Source organism: Camelus ferus, chromosome 17 (assembly GCF_009834535.1).
Source record: "Camelus ferus isolate YT-003-E chromosome 17, BCGSAC_Cfer_1.0, whole genome shotgun sequence".
Classification (NCBI taxonomy): Eukaryota; Metazoa; Chordata; class Mammalia; order Artiodactyla; family Camelidae; genus Camelus; species Camelus ferus.
In genome coordinates this window covers 19,409,406-19,429,635 of record NC_045712.1, presented here as the reverse complement: position 1 = coordinate 19,429,635, position 20,230 = coordinate 19,409,406, and the positions used below count along the sequence as shown (strand labels likewise).

At 38.2% G+C, this 20,230-nt stretch overlaps 1 long non-coding RNA gene across 1 annotated transcript in view; it reads left to right on the top strand.

Annotated features, from left to right (window-relative positions):
- The window catches only part of LOC116657113, a 35,644-nt gene that overhangs the window by 2,712 nt on the left and 12,702 nt on the right, over nucleotides 1-20,230 (top strand). The window contains exons 2-3 of the long non-coding RNA XR_004312108.1: nucleotides 2,311-2,426; nucleotides 11,943-12,072. This is a non-coding gene — a long non-coding RNA (uncharacterized LOC116657113). The remainder of the gene's footprint in view (nucleotides 1-2,310; nucleotides 2,427-11,942; nucleotides 12,073-20,230) is intronic.

Here is a 20,230-nt window from a genome sequence, read left to right as displayed (position 1 = left end):
CTGTTCCTCAAAGGCTGTAGTTTCTAGGCTATTCATGATCCTGTTGCCCAACTTGGGTATACTCCAGCTTGTCAACATCACTCTTAAAATGCAGTGTGGAAGAGGAAACACCATCCTCCAGGTGTGATCTGACCACTGCAGAATGTACTCTGGGACTATTACCTTACTTGTCCCAACTCCCAGCCTTCTATTAATGCTGGTTCAGATCACATTTGCTAGTTTTGGCAGCCAGGTCACATCACTGGCTCAGGTTGCATTTACTGTCAACTAAAGCCCTGGGTCTTTTTTCATGTGAAGAGCCCTTAAGTCAGAGTAGGCTGCTATAGCCAAGAGCATGACTGGATTCATGGCTCTGCTGCTCTTCTAATATTACTGACAACACTGAAAGCAGAATTAAAAACATTCCAAACTTCCCTCTTCACCCCTAACCAAACTCCTGGCATTTTAGCAATTTTCATCGTTTAAAAAAAGAAGAAGAAGAAGGAGAATGAAAGAAAGAAAGAAAGAAAAAAAAAGGGTGAGCTTTAGATAATGGTATGAATTGCAATGCCAAGTTCTCTGAACTTAGTTTTATCAAAAGGACCTGAAGGGAATCCAAATGCCCTCAATATCCACCTACTTGGACAGCCAGAGGACTTCCATCTTGCTCCTGAGATAATGCTGCTGCCGCTGCTGTGGCATAAGTACACTTGTGGTATCAAGGAAATAGAGAAAAATGCAGAGACTCAAGTGCCAATGTGTTATCAATAGAGAGCTGGGTTTACTGCCACATGTCTCTGAGACAAAATGCTCAAATGCAGATTTTGAAGGGAGAATCCAGGCAAAGAATGCAAAATATACTGTTAGATGCTTCCTAAATAGTACTTGTGAAAGCTTAAAAAAAAATTAAAGGTGAAGAACTTTGGTTGTTAGATTTGGATTCCTAATAGCTATACAGTGCCTGGCATGTGACAGCCACTCAGTAAATATTTACTGAATGAATGGAAACACTAAAAAAAAATCTTTAATTACTCTTCTATTTTACAAAAATTTCCTTTCATGGTCAGTTGTATGAATACATGAGAAGTTAACATAAAAATGTTTCTTAAATGTAGTTCACTCTTAGCTGATGAAAAGTAAACACAGAAACACCTCACTTTATTTGAAGGTTACTTTGCCAACTGTCCGACCCAGTTAGTACCAGGAAGCAGGTTTAAAAGGCCCACTACCAATCGAAATGCAAAACAGAAAAGGTAACCAATGAAATTCATGCTCTTTAATCAGACAGACGTGACGCCTTCTTTCATAAATTATTTTGTCTAAATTTATACATAATTCTAATAGGTGTGCTTGTCTGGTTTCCTAGACTAAGCAGCGAATAAGAATGAAGAAGTTGCTTGAGGCTGGGCATGAAGAGAGCAGAAAACAAAAGCCTACAGAATGGAAAAGGAAAAAAAAAAAGAAATCACAAAACAAAAAAGTTCAGAAAGATACACTATTAACAGTGGTTGCCCCATAGGGAATAGAAACGCTGGGAAGGAGAAGTGCTGGTGAACAGAAATAAGGAGCTTTGCTTTTTATTTTACACAATTCTTTAATGTTCTAGTTATTTAGAGAGGGCATGTATTGCTTTCATGACTAAACATTAAGAGATAATAAGAGTATAATAGGGTTGCTTACGATAGTGAAAAACTGGAAACTACCTGAATGTCCAACAAGAGGGGAGTGACTGAAAAATGTCATATACCCATTCAATAGACTATTATGCAGTCATTAAAAAATCAATAGAAGAATATATTATAGCAGAAAGTATGTAAGAGAAGTGTGTAAGTAGAAAAAGGTAAGTCACAAAACAAAATGTAATGAATGATCCTGCTTATATAGACTATATACAAAAAAAAAAAGACACTGGGGTTGATAAAAAACACCTTGACACAGGAGAAATTTTTTTGCTTGGAATTAAACATTTGTTTTATTTCATCTGTGTAGTATCTATGTAATAAAAAGCTTTCTTTCTTTATATATACATATACATATGTATGTATATATGAGCTAAGAAAATAGCTGAAACAGAAGGGAAAGGAATTAAATTACAATTTTTTCACTAATATCTTTGTGGCAGCAATTACTATGCCATTCTTTATTGTGGCCCACTGTATGCCATCACATTCATATATGATGGTTAATTTTGTGTATCAACTTCACTGGGCCATGTAGTGTCCAGATATTTGGTTAAATATTATTCTGAGTGTGTTTATGAGGATGATTCTAGATGAGGTTAACATTTGAATTGGTAGTCTTGAGTAAAGCAGATTGCTCTCCCCAATGTAGGTGGGCCTCATCCAGTCCACTGGAGGCCTGAATAGAACAAGAAAGGCTGAAGAAAGGAGAATTCACTCCCTGCCTGACTGTCTGCCAGCTGGGACATCAGTCTTCTCTTGCCTTAGGTAGGACTCAGACACCAACTAGAACTTATACCATCACTTCTCCTCATTCTCAGGCCTTTGGACTCAGACAGAAGCTACACCTAAGCCAGAAAGAGAAAGAAAAATACCATATGAGATCGCTCATATGTGGAATCTAAAAAACAAAAACAAAAACAAACAAACAAACAAAAACAAAGCGTAAATAAAGGACAGAAATAGACTCACAGAGAATACAGACTTGTGGTTACCAGGGAGGTGGAGGGTGGGAAGGGATAGACTGGGATTTCAAAATTGTAGAATAGACTACACTGTATAGCACAGGGAAATATACACAAAATGTTATGATAACTTACAGAGAAAAAAATGTGACAATGAGTGTGTATATGTCCATGAATAACTGAAAAATTGTGCTGAACACTGGAATTTGACACAACATTGTAAAATGATTATAAATCAATAAAAAATGTTAAAAAAAAAAAAAAAAGAAGCTATACCATTGGCTCTCCTGGGTCTCCAGCTTGCTGCTGCAGATTATGGGATTTCCCAGCCTACATAACCACATAAGCCAATTCCATGTAATAAGTATCTCTCTTCTCTCTCTCTTACTCTCTCTCCATCTCCCTCTGTATATGTATCTCCATCCTATTGGTTCTTTTTCTCTGGAGGCTAATTCATACAGATTTTAGTACTGAGCAGTAGGGTGCTACTGTAACAAATACCTAAAAATACTGAAGTGGCTTTGAATTGAACAGTGAGTTGAGGCTGGAAGAGTCTTGAGGTGCATACTAGAAATATGGCCATTAAGGGCAATGATTCTGGTGAGGACTCACGAAGAGAAGGGGAGAGCTGGAGGAAAAGCATCCATTTTTTTTAGAGAATATGTAAATAATCATCAAAAGAATGTTGGTAGAAATATAGGTAATTAAGTCTATTCTGGTGAGATCTCAGACAGAAATGAGGAACATGTTATTGGACAGTGGAGAAAAACTGATCCTTGTCATAAAGTAGAAAAAGAACCTGACTGAACTATATATTCTAGTGTTTTGTGAAAGGTAAAACTTGCAAGCTATGAAGCTAGAGAGTTAACTGAGGTGACTTCTGAACAAAGTGATGAAGGAGCAGTTCGGTTCCTCCTGACAGCTTACCATTAGATACAAAAGAGAGAAGTGAATCAAAGAAGGAATTGTTAAGCAAAATGAACTAGAACTTTAAAATCTGGAAAATTCTCACCCTATTCATACTGCAAAAAAATGAGAAAGATTTTTCTGAAGGGAACACTAAGGGTGTGGCCAAACAACAATTTGATTAGGAGATTAGTATGGGTGTGAACCACAGACCTAATCAGCCACCCCAGCACAAAAGGAAGGGAGGCTGTCAGACTTCTTAGACCTTACAGAACTGGACCATGGAGCTAGACAGCTGCAAATGTGTGCTATTCTTCAAGACAAAGGAAGAATGACCACAAAGGTCATTCGGAGATCATCAGGGCTGCCTCCTCATTTTCACGGGTTGGAGTGGCTGTCACTTCCAATTCAGCAGCAGTCACCTGGAACCTTGGAAGTGGGACCCCTCAGAACTTGACCCCCACCTGGCATAGCTGCAGAGGTAGGACCACCACCCCAGTGGGTCCGGAAAGTAGAGCTTCGAACCAAAGAGGATTGTTCTCAATCCTCAAGATCTAACATTGTTTACCTTATGAGGTTTTGGAATTACCTGGGATCTGATACCCTTTTCTTCCTTCCAGTCTGTCCCTTTTGTAATGGTAAAGTCTGTACTGTGCCTGTCCCACCATTGTATTCTGGAGGCACATAACTTCTATGGTTTCATAGGTTCACAGCTGGAGAGGAATTTTGCCTCAGGATGAATCATACCTTGTGTTTCACCCATATCTGATTTAGATGAAGTTTAGATGAGATTTTGAACTTTAGACTTTACAGTGGCTGCTAGAATTAGTTAAGACTTTTGTGGCCATTAGGATTCTTTTTTAATCTTGCTTTTTTTAGAATTTTACTTGAATTATAGTCAGTTTACAGTGTTGTGTCAAGGGGCCATTAGGATTGAATGAATGTATTTTGCATGCAAGAGGGACATAAAATTTGGGGGTCTGGGGGTGGAATATTATGGACTGAATGTTTGTGTCCTCTCAAAATTCATATGCTGAAGCTCTGACCCCCAATGTGATGGTATTTGGAACTGCGAGATAATTAGGTTTAATGAGGTCATGAGGGTGGGGCCCCATGATATGATTAGTGTCCTTATAAGAAGAGACGAGAGCTCTGTCTCTCTCTGTCATGAAGACAGAGAAGAAGGGGGCCATCTTCAAGCCAGGAATTTGATTCTTCTGGAACCCAATAAGCCAGCACCAAAACTAGGAAGTTTATCTATCTATTGTTTAAGCCAACCAGTCTACAGTATTTTGTTAGAGCAGGCCCAACTGACTAAGACAGCCCCCCAGTATCCATTATCCCTCTTTTCCTTAGTAATGCAGCCTGGTTTAATTTGGGGTGGCACTGAGTCCAATTAAAAGACTATGTGTTTCTCAGTCTCCATAGATGATATATGTGACCATGTGATGAATAAGATATATGCAAAAGTGTTGATTAGAGCATCTGGTTATACTCTTTAAAAAGCACACGGAAAAAAAAAATATAGCAAGCAGTTCTTGCCCCTTTGTACTCCTCTGCTTCCTCCTACTGCCAGCCTGGACGTGAAGCCCCAAATTCCAGCAGCCATTTTGGGACCATGAGGAAAATATCACGAGGCTTCACATCCATAAGGCACCAAACCAATGCCAGCAACAACTTGCCTCTGAACTTCTTAAAAATGAACCCTTATCTGTTTAAGCCACTGTAGTTAGATCTGTCACTTGCAGCCAAATGTAATGCATAACTGACATGAGTCAGCTTTTGCATTAAAGCTTTTGCAATGTATAGAGCTACATCAGAAAGGTTTAGAAGTTAGATGCTAGAAACAAGTTTGTATTTAGAGTTGACTTCTCAGTTAATTAGTTTTATATAAAAACAGTATTAAAAATAGTTTGTTTTACAGAACTAAGATTGTTTTTTTGTTGTGAATTCCCACTGCTCTTACTTGCCCATCACCCATTGTACCTTATTCTGCTTAAGAGTCCCCAGTTTCCCAAAAGGGAGCAACTTCATATCATCCTCAGTCCATGAGGCTCAGGAGGAGGTAAATACTACCCCTGGACTCCAGTGTGGGCGCATAACCCAATCCTAGCCAATCAGTGTATTCCATATACCTAGAGCAATGATGAACACAGGCGCATCCCTCTGCCTAACTCAATCAGACAATGCAACTCAACTCTGCGAGTCATTAGAACTATTCTGAAAGAGGCACTATCCTAACACTAGGATGACTGAGAGTATATCATGTAAGCTTGGAGCTGTTAGCAGCCTTATCACTATAAATGAAGAGCTGGTCCCAGAATGGAGTCAACAGAAAAAAAATCAAGTAGTGGAAAGAAAAAGACTAAAGTCTTAATGAGATCACTTGGCTCTGGATTCACCCAAGCCTGTACTTTTCAGATGCATGAGTCAAATAAATTTCCCTTTTTGGTTGGACTAGTTTGAGCTAGATCTTCAGACATTTACAACTATGGGAGTCATGACTAACATAGTTACACATGATAAATAATCCTGATTCATTACGTTAGCCTTTTGTCACATCAGGTGCTCGTAGGAAATCTTCCCTGGGAGTTTATTTACCAAAAAAGCAGTATAATAGAATACTGACTAACATAGTGCATTGCTTCTGGGTTTTTATATTATATAATAATCCACAAATTATTTTTAATTGGACAAAATAGGGGGAAATGTCATTACTATAGTATAACCATTATCACCTAGCTAAAGGATATTTATCTTAGCAAAAAATGAAACATTTGTCATTGAAAAATAATCTTCAAAACAAACAAACAAAAAAAGATGGTTCAACACATTCTCCCTTCTTTCAAATATATAACTTCTAAAAGTTACAGTGTTAAACTGTGAGGGATAGCAAACTGAATATGATATGTTTTCTAGGATCATACAATTTAGTAGAGCAGACAAAACATGAATGAATGCTAATAACAGTTATGCACCGTTTTTTAAAAATAAATTAGAGAATAATAAGAAAAATATCTAAGGGAAGTTAAAAAAAAAAAGCTATTGTGTCATATTACTAGAGCTGTTAGTTCTTAGAGATCCAGGAATTTTTTCAACACATGGTTCAGGAAATTGTAGCTGAGAGAGCCAGTGACTTAGCTCCCATAGCAAGTCAGTGGCAAAATTCTGCTGGAAGCCAGACCTCCTTAGGCACAGTCCAACATTCTTTCTTACTACCCCACCCTACCTCTGTTAGGAGGAAAGCAAAATACCAGGAAGTTTCTCAAACTATAATTTTTCTTCTGCACAACGTGAACTGGAGAGAAAACCTAAAGACCATGCTAAAATAAACTTGAAGAGGGTAGGTGTAGCTCAGTGGTAGGGTGCATGCTTAGCGGGTACAAGGTCCCAGGTTCAATCCCCAGTACCTCCATTTAAAAAAAAATCTTAATTAAACTCATAGGCTCGATTCTCTTTTTATCGTTTACAGAGACAGTGCAGCAAGGCTCTGCCTCAGTCTGAGAGTTTGCCTTCGATTTTCTGTCATGATGTTTCTCATTGACTTTTCTTTTTTTAATAGTCTAACCTTGAATGTGTAGCAGCCCTGCCTGACAAAATCCCAAACAGCTTGTTTTGAACATGTTTGTTCTCTTCTGTGTTCTGGGCAAGCTAATGGAGTCTGATAGCCCAAACTGAAAGAGTTACCTAAGTTAAATTTAATCCAGGAAGTCTTCTTTGGCTAACTTCCCAGCTAGGCTGTGCCAGCCTGCACAAAAGACTAGGACACTGCAAATTCCAATTCCAGTATGTGTAAAAGTTTTGTCTAAGGAAAATAAAAGAAATATAATGACTCCAAACTAAGACCACTGTTACTACATATCTTATTTTGAAGAATTTGCAAAGACCAGTTCTTATTTAAAATAATTGCTCTGAAATATGTCTTTTTGCAATGTTGCTAAGATGACAGCCACTGCAAATAATTTGAGTAAGTGAATATAAAATTTGGTTTCAAAGAAGTCAGAGGACTCACACACCCTGATTGCAAACCTTACCTCAAAGCTATAGTTGTCAAAATCATGTAATACTAGTATAAAGACAATCATATACACCAATGGAGTGGAATAGAGAGCTCAGAAATAACCCATTGTATATAGAATCAAATGATTTTCAACAAGGGTCCCAAAGCCATTCAATGGGAAAGGACAGTCTTTTCAACAAATGGTGCTGGAAAAACTGGATATCCATATGCCAAAGAATGAAGTTGGACCCTTACCTTACACCATATACAAAAATAACTCAAAATGGATCAAAGACCTAAACCTAAGAACTAAACCTATAAAGCTCTTAGAAGAAAACATAGGCAAAACTTCATGACATTGGAGTTGGCAATGATGTCTTCAATATAACAGCAAAAGCACAGGCAACAAAAGAAAAAACAGGTAAATTGGGCTTCATCGAAATTTAAAAATTTGTGTCGAAGGATACCATCAACAGAGTGAAAAAGCAGCTTATGAAATGGGAGAAAAGATTTGCAAATCATTAATCTGATAAGGGATTAATATCCAGAATATACAAAGAACTCCTACAACTTGAACAGGAAAAAACAACCCAATTAATAAATGGGCAAAGGACTTAAATAGACATTACTGCAAAGAAGATACACAGGGAGGAAGGGAGATAGCTCAGTGGTAGAGTGCATGGTCTTGGGTTCAATCCCCATACCTCCATTAAAAAAAAAAAAAGAAGATATATGGATGGCCAATAAACACAATTTCACTAATCATTAAGGAAAAACAAATTCACAGTGAGAAACCACTTCACACCCATTAGTGTGGCTATTACCAAAAACAAACAAACAAAACCCAGAAAACCTGGAGAAATTAGGATCCTTGTACATTGCCAGTGGAGTGTAAAATGATGCAGTCACTCACAGTGAAAACAATATAGAAATTCCTCAAGAAAATTAAACATAGAATTACCACATAACACAGTAGTTAGACTCATAGAGACAGAGAGTAGACTCGTGGTTGCCAGCAGTTGGGAGGAAAGAATAGGAAGTTATTTTTTTATGGATAGAGTCTCAATTTGAGATGATGAAAAAAATTCTAGAGATGGATAGCAGTGATGATTGAACAACAACGTGGTTGGACTTATTGATGCTGAACTGTATAAATAACATGGTTAAAAGTGGTGAATTTTATGTTATGTATGTTTTACCACAATGAAAGAAATTCTGACTTCAGGCACATACATGCATTCCAAATAATTTTCAGGAGTCAGGGTTGCTGATTTTTAGGTTTGTTTATTGTCAAACATTAATATGTACTTTAGAATTTCATTCATTCATTTTTGAATGTGTGCTTTGAAGTTCCATCCATAAATATTCATTGATAACTTGCTGAAGTTATAAATATGAGCAAAACGGACATTGCTGTAGCCATTAGCAGAGTTTACATTTTATTGGGGGAAACAGGTAAAAAGAAAGTATACAAGCAGATAACTAAAATAATGATGAATTATGTGTGAAGAAGTAAACACTGTGATAAGCTAGAGATTAATGGGAATGGGGAAGACCTACTTTAGACTGGATCTGATAGATCGTGCATTAGTCTGGTTTTTGTCCCAAGTTACTGGTATACAGCCCCTAAAATCCTTGGAATCTCTGGAGTGATAAGAGGGTCTTTTGTATGCTAATGAGATGACTAGTGGCTGGGGGCTCCTAGATGGCTTCAGGACGGGGACTGACTGCCAGAAAGACCAAGGCATAATTAGAGGCTTGGAATTTTCAACCCCCCTGGGAGGGGTGAGAGGCTGGGGACTGAGTTAATCACCAGTGGTTTAATCCGTCATGTCTACATAGTGAAACCTCCATAAAAATCCCTGAATGATGGGATTTGGAAAGCTTCTGGGTTGGTTAACGCAGGTAGGCGCTGGGAGAGACGATGGAAACTCTGCAGTCCTTCTCCCATACCTCGCCTGTGCATCTCTTCCATTTGGCTGTTCCTGAGTTGTATCTTTAAAACTAGTAGTGGTAAGTAAAGTGTTTCCCTGAGTTCTGTGAGCTGTTCTAGCAAATTATCAAATCTGAGGAGGGACTTGTGGGAATTCCTGATTGGTCAGTTGGTCACAAGTACCTGGGACTTGTGACTGGTATCTGAAGTGGGGGCAGTTTTGTGCAACTGCACCCTTTAACTTGTGGGGTCTGAGGCTAACTCCAGGTATACAGTGTTAGAATTGAATTGTTGAAAACACACTTGGTATCTGGAGAGCTGGAGGATTGGTTAGTGTGAGGAGAAAATCCACATATTCAGTGTTAGAAGTATCATGAGTAAAAACAGTTCAGAGGCTGCCATAACAAAATACCACAGACCAGGTGGCTTAAACAACAGAAATGTATTTTCTCACAGCTCTGGAGGCCAGATGTCCATGATCAAGGTGCCATCAGGGTTTGTTTCTGGTGAGACCTCTCTTCCTGGCTTGCAGATGGCTGCCTTTTTGCTGTGTCTTCACATGGCCTTACCTTAGTGTGTACAAGAAGAGAGAGAGGGATGTCTGGTGTCTCCTCCTCCTCTTATAAGGACACAAGTCCTACCAGATTAGGGCCCCACACTTATACCTCATTCAACTTCCCTAAAGGCCCTGTCTCCAAATACAGTCATATTAGAGTTAGGGCTTCAACTATGAATTTGAGGAGGGACACAATTCAGTCTATAGCCCATGGGTGATCAGAGAAGGCCTTGCAGAGGAGGTGACATTTCCACTGAGACCTAAAGGCTATAGAGGAGCTTGTTATGGGATGAGCCAGAGGATTCTCACTATACAAAGAAAACACATGTGCAGAGGTACAGTGTACGTTAATTATACTATTTGATAATATTGAGTTATGATGCAGAAGAAAAGAAAAAACATGGGATAAATGAAACTCATAAGATGTGTTAAGCGTAGATAAGTAGTTAGTGGATAGAGCATGAGTGTGTTAAATGTAAACAGAAAGGAATTAAAGGACAAAGAGTAATTTTCGAGAGGCACTAAATATACATATGGCACTTAGGCACTAAATAAATATTCATGACAAATTAAATATACACGAGATATTTAATTTCTAGGGTACACTAAATATACATGAGCACTTAATATTTATGAGGTCTTAATCCAGCCACTCATTAGTAATAACTCTTCTGGTCCATCTGTCCTCTGCCCAAAACATGAAAACTCATAGCTGTTCAGCAGGGTAACTGGCAAGCTACAGCTATTGTCCCAATGTACTCGTCCCTGTGCCTTTCTGGTAGAGCCAGTGGGTATCATTGGCCCAGGGCACCTTCTCTCTGTGGACCCACTTGCTGGAACCTCAGCTCTGTCCATCAGCAGAGAAGGCTGATGCAGCAGACAAATGTAGGACATACGGCATTACATGAGCTAGGATTTAAGTAGTGTGACCCTTCCACCTTTCTTGCACCCTTTCCTAACAGTCTGTTAACTTGCCCTGTCCCTTTCCCCTGGCTTTGCACTGTGTGTTTTAAGTTAATTTAATAAACTATGTGATTCAAGCATTTTATTTATTTTTTTAAACTTTTTTTATTGAGTTATAGTCATTTTACAATGTTGTGTCAAATTCCAGTGTAGAGCACAATTTTTCAGTTTTACATGAACAAACATATATTCATTGTCACATTTTTTTTTTTTTGCTGTGAGTTACCACAAGATCTTGTATATATTTCCCTGTGCTATACACTATAATCTTGTTTATCTATTCTACATATGCCTGTCAGTATCTACAAATTTTCAACTCTCAGTCTATTCCTTCCCACCCCCACCCCCAAGCATTTTAATTCGATCTGTAATTTCCCATACAATAAAAAGCCTTAAAATGAGAGGAGTTCAATGTGTTCTGGAGCTACACTGTCTAAAATGGTAACTCCTAGCTACATGTGGCTATTTACATTTAAATTAATTAAAACTGAATAAAATTTAAAAATTCATTTTCTCAGTTGCACTAGCCATACTTCAGGTGCTCAATAGCTGAGTTTGGTTGATGGACACCAACAGATGACTGGACAGTGCAGAAGAACATTTCCATTATCAGGGGAAGTTCTATTGGGCAGTGATATTTTAGAAACTTAGAGGAGGCCAGTGTGGCTGGAGAGTGAGGCTGAGGAGAGTGGCAAGAGATGAGTTTGGAGGGAAGGAGTTGATGATATCATACAGGGACTTATAGGGTGGAGGGTACAGCTCAGTGATAGAGCACATGCCTAGAATGCATGAGGTCCTGGGTTCAGTCCCCAGTACCTCCATTAAATAAATAAACCAATTACCTCCCCTCAACATCATGCAGGGACTTATAGACTATGGTAAAGAGTTTGGATTTTAGTCCAGGTACAATACACATAATTTAGCTTATATTTTTAAGAAGATTCCTTCTGGTTATTGACAGGAGAATGGGTTAGAAATGTGCGGAAATGAGTTAACATAGCAGCCCTGACTACTATCCTTTGAAAGTCTGGCTTACAAGATTGGTCCTTGGTGAGTGTCTGGATTTTGGACGGATTTCTACCACTCAATTGGTAAGAGTGACTCACTTTGTCTAAACTGTTTGTATAAGCAATGTGCTTTATGCTCAACACCTGCTTTCCTTTGAGGAAATTGAAATTTTGATACCTCCTAGGTAGAATATGTCTATGTTATTTGTAGCCCCCCACCGAAAAAAAAAAGAAAAAAGAAAAATCCGTAGGTGCTGAGTTTTAAATAAGCTTCCATGGGTGGCAACATTTTACATGTGTTGTCACAATTTATTGCCAGGGTAATGAAGCACATTCTGTGCAACTCCAGTTGGAAAAGACACTTTGAAGCTTGGGTCTGGTTCCCCGCTGGACTTTGCCTCATGTATCTTTTCCTTTTGCTGATTTTTCTTTGAATCTTTTTTCTATAATAAATCATAGCCATGAGTATAACTATATGTATTCTGAATCCTGTTAAGTCTTACTAGCAAATCATTGAACAGGGGTCTTGGGGACTCCTGACACAGAGGAGGAGATAACAATGAAGTGGAAAAACCACTATAAGAAGCAATTTCAGTCATTCATCAAGGTGAGAGATAATAATGACTTGGACTAGAATATTGGCAATGAAGATGGAAAGAAACAGACAAATAAAAAATTTCAAAATATTATCTTCATTGCAGAAATACAGCCTTAGAAAGGGAATCCTTACCTGATGTGGTGATGGGAAATTTGGCTCTTTCTTCCCAAATCTCCTCAATTCCCCACTCCTTTTTGTGTTTAACTTTGGTTCAAGTTAGTACGTATGTGCTGCCTGTAGTGTTCAAAGGCTGAAACCAGCTATATGTAATACATCCATCTTCTTATTGTTCATATCTAACAAAACCTGTATGTATTTCCCCTAAAATAGCTTTCATTCCTTTTTTTCTTAAAATAATATTTTAATGAAAATTACCAAAACCATGTGATTTTCATATTCCTGGCATCTGGGCTGGAACATCTCTGGGGAAGCTTTTGCTATTTGTTTCTTCTGAGTAGTCGATGGTGTATATGACAGATGTTCTGGTAGCAAGTCAGCATAAGGGTTTATTTCCACTCACTTCTGGTGCCTTGATATTATTTAAAAAAACCTGTTTACTTAGCTCTTGCTGTGTTTTGTTTGTTTTACTTTTTAATTGAACTATAGTTGATTTATAATGCTGTGTTAGTTTCTGGTGTACAGCATAGTGATTCAATTAAACACACATATATTTTTTCATATTCTTTCTCATTATAGGTTATTACAATTAACTTTCATTTCTGTCTCTTCTATCTCTTCTTCACCATTGCTGGTCCCAATATTGTACCTCTTGAATTTTATATTAATGCATCAATTTAGGAAGTCAGTCTTCCTGATATCAGGTTCTTCCACCTATAACCATGCTCAACATGATCTAATCTTTCTTAATTACCAGTACCTTCCTATTCCCATTACATTAAATCCCCTTACCTCACTTTTGTGGCTCACCCATAACCTAGCCCCACCCTAGCCTCACCCTAGCCCCATCCAGATCCACCCTAACATTTGTCCTCTTCTTCCCTGGGCTCCACTCATCCAGTGTCCTCATTCTTACTCCAAGGCTTTTAGTCATGCACTTTCTCCCTTTTCTGTCTTCTTATCTTTTTCTTATATATACACATATATATACACACACATATATACATATATATTTTAATTGAAGTATAGTCAGTTTACAATGTTGTGTCAATTTCTGGTGTACAGCACAATACTTCAGTCATGTAGGAACATACATATATTCATTTTCATATTCTTTTTAACCATAAGTTACTACAAGATATTGAATGTAGTTCTCAGTGCTATACAGTATATACTTGTTGCTTATCAGATTTTTTGACAATCCTCCTGTATTTCAAAACAAGAGACCCTCTGCCAGAGTTCAGTAGGTGTTCTGTGCCATTCAGTGGGTTTGTAGATGTAATTCTTGGTGTATTTGTGGGAGAAGGTGAGCTGTGAGTCTCTATACTCCGCCATCTTGGCTCTCACCTTCTCATCTCTTTTGACTTATTCAAGCTCCATTTTATTCATAAAGCCTTCCCTAACTGGCTCTGCCCTGACTGTACTCCTTAGTCCCTCCTAACCAAAACATAAGTACCATATAATTTAGAATGTATGTATATATCATTTAGAACTCTTTTGGTTGCAAGTGACAGAAAATTCACACAAGTGAGTTTACTACACAATAAAGCGAAATTTTGTGATTGATTAACTTAAAACGTCAGTGTATATCTTCCCTTATTGGGGCTGTATCCAAAGCCTCCAACAGTGTCACCAGGATTTGGTTGCTCTCCATTTCTGGCTTCTGCCTTCCATTCAGTTGATTTTATTCTTGAGCTCTTATCTATATGATTCTCCCCTCCTTTCCCAAAACACCTCAAATCTTCAATGTCACATCCTCCCAGGTTCAAGTCCAATGGAAAAATAGAGAGCATTTCTTCCTGGAAATTTTTAAGCAACTCTTGAAATTCACTCCTATCTTGAATTGGTCATACCCATAACTAGAACCAACACTGTGATAAGTAGAATTCTGTGTGCTGGTTGGTTAGATATGAGTCACATGCTCTACTCTCAGAACTGGGAGCAGAGCCCTGTCTGAATCTAGTGGACTCTGAATGCAGTAAGGAGAATTCCTAGAGGAAAACTGAGTTAGGGCTGATGAAGGGACATTGGGAGGCAAAAAACAACCTGTGACCCACCATAATCCATGTAACTTTATCAGCTGCTTCATAGCATTCAGGAATTTCAACCATCTTTATTTTTCTAATTCAAATTAAATTTGGCACTGGCTTCACCTGCCTGGCTAATGTTAATGACCAATTTTAGGTGCCCCTCACCCCTTGAAGCATAAATAAATCCCGGAAATTATGGAATCCAGAAAAACTGAACCGAGTGCTTGCTGTAATAGCTTGGAGAAGTTCACTGCCCTGTTTTCCATTTGAATCTGAGCAGCTCTACTCTCAGAGGACAGCTACTCTCTAGACCACGGAGATTTTTACTGTAGATCCTGAGACTAAATTTGCTTAGTGGTGAGAGCCCAGGCATCCATTCTCACCTTCTTCAGTGGTTTTGCATCTCCCAGGACAGAACTGTACGGGATCAAGTCTCCTGTTACTATTAGTCATATACTTACACACTCTTTTACAGTAATTGCTGCAGTTTTACATGGGTAAGATTTTTCTCCCAAGCTAAACTATTGGTTTTATAATTTATACTTTTGTAGGTCTTGCCTCACTTTGCTGGCCGTATAAGAATACAATAAATACTGTTGATAGGTACAAAAAGGAGAATACACAGTTTCTGCCTAAGGGAATTTACAACTGGCCAAGGACGTACCACAAATCAAGGAAGAGTAATAGGACTGGAAATGATGAAAGGAAGTACTATAGAGGCTCTAAAAGGATAAGATTAGATCTTACTGAGGGTTCAGAAGAAGGATACATAAAGATAGACTCACTAAAGAATGCCCTTGAAGTTTTGAACCCCTTTGAGAGAGAAAAAAGACTTTTGTTTTGATTTCCTAATTGTTTGAAAGAAGGATTTTAAAAGCTAAAACAGTACTGTTGGGAATGGATGCAAAAGTCTGGAATACATTGTATTCTCTCTCTTGATCCCTCTTCATTAAGATTCAGACTTTGTTTCAATTTTATTTGCCAGAGGTATCATTTTATTACTTTAACATTTAATATCTGTTAATGTGGATTCAAACTGTGTAATTTAATTTCATAATAGTTACACAACTAGTGCTGCCATTCTTTTACCCATTCTGCTCAAGTTTCAAGTCAGTGGTAGAAGCCCTTTGACGTAGGCTGGAGCAGTAAAGAAGTAGACCAGCAAGCTACAGGCACCAAGTGTCTGTTTCAGCACTCGTCCTGGACCCCCAACTCTCAGACTATAGAGAATGGTATAATAAAGTCATGTTTAGCTATATAATATCAAAAACTGGTGAATAATGTATCTATCATTCCCCCCTTCCTCTTCCCAGATACATTTCCAATAGGATTGACAATGAAACTAGCTGTCCTGATGTAAGACATTGGTGAAAAGAAACACACTGACTTAAAAAAAGCATCAGACATAGGAAAAACATTCTCTTCTATTACATAAGAAAATACTAAGAAGCAGAGAAAGAAACATTAAAGTATTTGATAGAAACACTTATTTTTCATTTTTATATTAGCAGCTGATAAAGAATAAAAAATGAAATTCTAGAATGCTATTTACATTGTTTTGAAAAAGAAGTACCAGAACAGCATTTGTATGAGATTCTTGCAGAAACAGGATCATAACTCAATTACTTTATTTCAAATAATCCAGTGCAGGACTAGATGAGGGAGTGGGGTCAAGGCTGGAGAGAGGATTTTAATATTAAGAAGGGGGAGCTGTTAAAGTCAGAAGCTGCCTTTGTTTCTGCAGCCAGCAGTTCTCCAAAGGTTCTTTAATTGTTAGTAGGTATCAGATGTTAATTTAAAAACTGGCTTGCAGTGCCTTTCCCCTTAAGAGTCAATTTTAGTAGATGTAAGATGGAGAATCTGCCTTTTGAACAAACTGTCTAGATGATTCAGATGCAGGTGATCTTACCAATATCGATTTTTCTCACACATTTTAGTGCAGGTCCCACCTGCATACAGGGTATATCCGACATGTAAGCGCCTGCTCCAATCAGTTCTATGCTGGAATACCCTTTTTCTAATGTATTCTTCAAAGACTACTATGAATATAATAATGATGATACAACAACAATCTATATTCACATAGTCCTCACTTTTCAGAAGGCACTACGCTATCAAAATGAATCCTCGCTCCAGCTCTGAAAGATAATGATTATTATGATTGTCCATTTATTTATTCAGCAAATATTTAGTGGGCCTCTAATGTGTGCTAGGAACTACTCCAGCACTGAAAAACTAAATAGACAGGTCCCTTCCTTTAAAAGGCTGATATTCCCATTTTAAGAGATAAATAATAAATAAGTAAACATACTATATGTCGGTGATAAATGCTGTGGAGAAAAACGAAGCTGGGTGTGTGAATACTAAGAAAGGTAATTGAGCAAATGCCTGGTTGGAGAGAACTGTTATTCTTGAGGATAGAGGCAAAGGAAATAGCTAATGCAAAAGGTGTGCTTGACATGTTTTGGCAAGAGGAGTGTGAATGAAGAAGAGGATGGTTGGAATTGAGGTCGGAGAAGTGGAGCAGATGGCACTAAATCATATAGGAAATCTTTCTTTCTAGGTTAGTCTAAGAATTTTGCTTTTTCCTCAAAGTTAGATGCAAAGCTATCATCCTTTTTAAAAGACTCATGGGCTATTGCATTGAAAATTGATCACAGGGGAACAAGGGCAGAATCAAGACTTATTAGAAGGCTGCTGCAAAGATCCAGGTGAGACATGAAGGAGGGTTGGCCCAAGGTAAAAGCAGGGGAGGTGGAGAGAAGTGGTCAGATTCTGGATCTGTTTTGCAGGTTCAGGAGGCAGAATGTGAGTGGGAGTGAGAGAATGAGAGGAGCTAAAGACAAATGTTTTCTGGTCTCTACAGCTGGCTGCATGGAGTTACTATTTGTTGTTATCTTATAGATAAAGAATTCGAAGTTTCAGGAGGTTAAGTAACTCCTCCAAAGTCAGCTGTCTAGTGATCTTTTATAGGTTTGTATGGAAAGATTGAGTGGTAGTTCCCCTTTCCCCCATCTCCTTAAGAAAATAGCCTTCACTAATATAAAGACAGCATTGAGGCTAAGGATGGGTTGTGGAATTTTAGGATTTCCAAGTATCTCCCTCTCTCAGAGATCCAGAAAAGAACAGACTCAGGTTTGGATGGCTGCAGGATGCCTGAGAGATAAGTCACTAAGCACTGAGACTCCGAAAGCAGCTGTAGAGGTGCTGGGTGGCTGCTTTCCTGCTGAGAGTAGAGAAGACCAAGACCAGGACCTCTGGAGAGGGCTGTCTGTGGCCAGACAAAGGAGGATCAACAGCATAACCCCAATCCAGTTTCCTAGGACCTCTCAAACCCTAGAGGTCTTGTTTAGTTCACTGCAGTGGGGGAAAAAATCCCAGAAATAATTCTCATCCACCTTGATGAGTTGGGGCTCTGAGCTGTGTTTTATATGAATGAATGAATACATGAATAAACAAAGACACGTGACAAGGATGTTTACCATGGCATTGCTAATTGAATGAAAGCCTTGGGAACGACCCAAATGTTCAACTATGTGGGAATAGTTGATTAAATTGTGGTATTGTATAGTGTAATACTATGTGTCTCTTTAAAATGCTGGAACAGATCTATATTGATGTGGAAGGTGTCTGCAACATGTTGCAAAATGAAAGGATCAGTTTACAGAAAGCTATGTAGATTATGATTCTGTGTAAGTCATACCATGTGCATACATACACAAATATATGTATGAGGAGATGGTTGGAACCAAGTTCGCAAAATTTTAACAATACTTATTAGTGGCTGATGAGGTTTATGTAATTTAGTTTACTTCCTGCTTTTTTGGATTAACTGTATTTTTAAAAAATGAGTCTGTCTCAATTATATAGTCAATAAAGGGAGAGGTTTTATTTTCTTTTGTTCACAAAAAGCAGGAAGGGGAAAAAAGGAGGACATAGAAGATCATGAAACTGATACAAATTTTAGAAAATAGGTGAAGTAAACAGAAGCAAAATTTAATTCAAAATAAATTAAAACAATGATATAGAAATCGGGCATAGATCATAAAATGTTATGATAAAAAGTAGTTCTAAAAAGGAAACTTTGGGGGAGAGAAATAATATTTTTTAAGACTTTTCCCGCTCCTTCAATTTCTATATCTAATTAGTCACCAGATTCTGCTGATGGTTGAATCCCCAGCAAAACTGGAAGATACTAAAAAATAGTTTTCAAGTTATCCTCACTACCTATACCAAGCTCTAACTTCGTTTCTCCAACTCTATCCCAGTTTCTTGCTGTAAATCTGATATCTAAGTGGCTTTGCTATCAGTGAAAGACAAATCTAAAACCCTAAACTGTATTTCAATTTCATTTCACCTATGGAATTACTTACATTTAAATAAGAGATGCTTGCATGAAAAAGCCTTCAGAACTTAAGTGTCCATCTTCAGCCTGACCTCGTTGCCTCTTGGGTTCCATGCCTGACCAGTGTTTCTGGTTGCCCACTGTACATGTTTACCTGGATGCCCTACACACCACTCAAACTCACCCCTTCAAAACTTGGTCCTCTTCCTGAATCCCACATCCTCCCTTTCTCTCATCCCTCACATTCTGAAAATTATACCTCCTAAAGCCCTCTGAATCCATTTCCACTTCTCTCTTCACACTGGTAAGGCCTTAATTCAGGCTCTAATCATTTCTCATTTGGACTTGCAGTTGCTTCTAAATGGTCTTTCTGCCTCTAATCCATCTTACATTAGCCATCATTCTAAAATGTACAATTGATCATGTCACTTGCCTGCTTAAAAAATCTTCAGTGGCCCCTCATTGCCTTTGCGATAAAGAAACAAATACATGAACATAGCATATAAGGTCCTTTGTGAGCTGGTTCCTGTCTACTTACTCCTCTAATCTCTCTCTATCTCATTCTTTAAACATACCGCACCCCAGTCATGCTGAACTAATTGCTGTTTTTTCAAACAAGCCATGCCTTCTTACTTTTGGCCCTAGAGTCAACCTGAAATGATTCCCCTTTCTCCACTTTATCTCCACCTAAAGCTCCTACTCATCTTTGAAGACTTAGCTCATGTCCCTTTTTTTCTGAAGACTTTGCTGACCTACTTAGGCAGAGTTTCACATAGACATTTATTCTATAGAATATTTTATATTTTATAAATGTTTTACTTATTGATGAATAACAAATTATCCCAAGACTTAGTGGCTTAACACCATAATAAACATTTATTTTCTCTTATAGTGTCTATGGGCTGGGAATATGGGAGCCACTTGCCTGGAAAGTTCTGGCTAAGGTTTTCTCCTGAGGCTCAGTCAATGTCAGCTGGGGCTGCAGTCATTTGAAAGCTTGAATGGCATTGGTAGATCCATCTTCAATGGCTTACTCACGTGGCTGGCAAGTTGGTGCTGGATGTTGGTAGAGGCCTCAGTTCCTCCCCTTGTGGGCCTCTCCACAGAGTTGCTTAAGAGCCTTCATGAGATGACTGCTGGCCTACCCCAAAG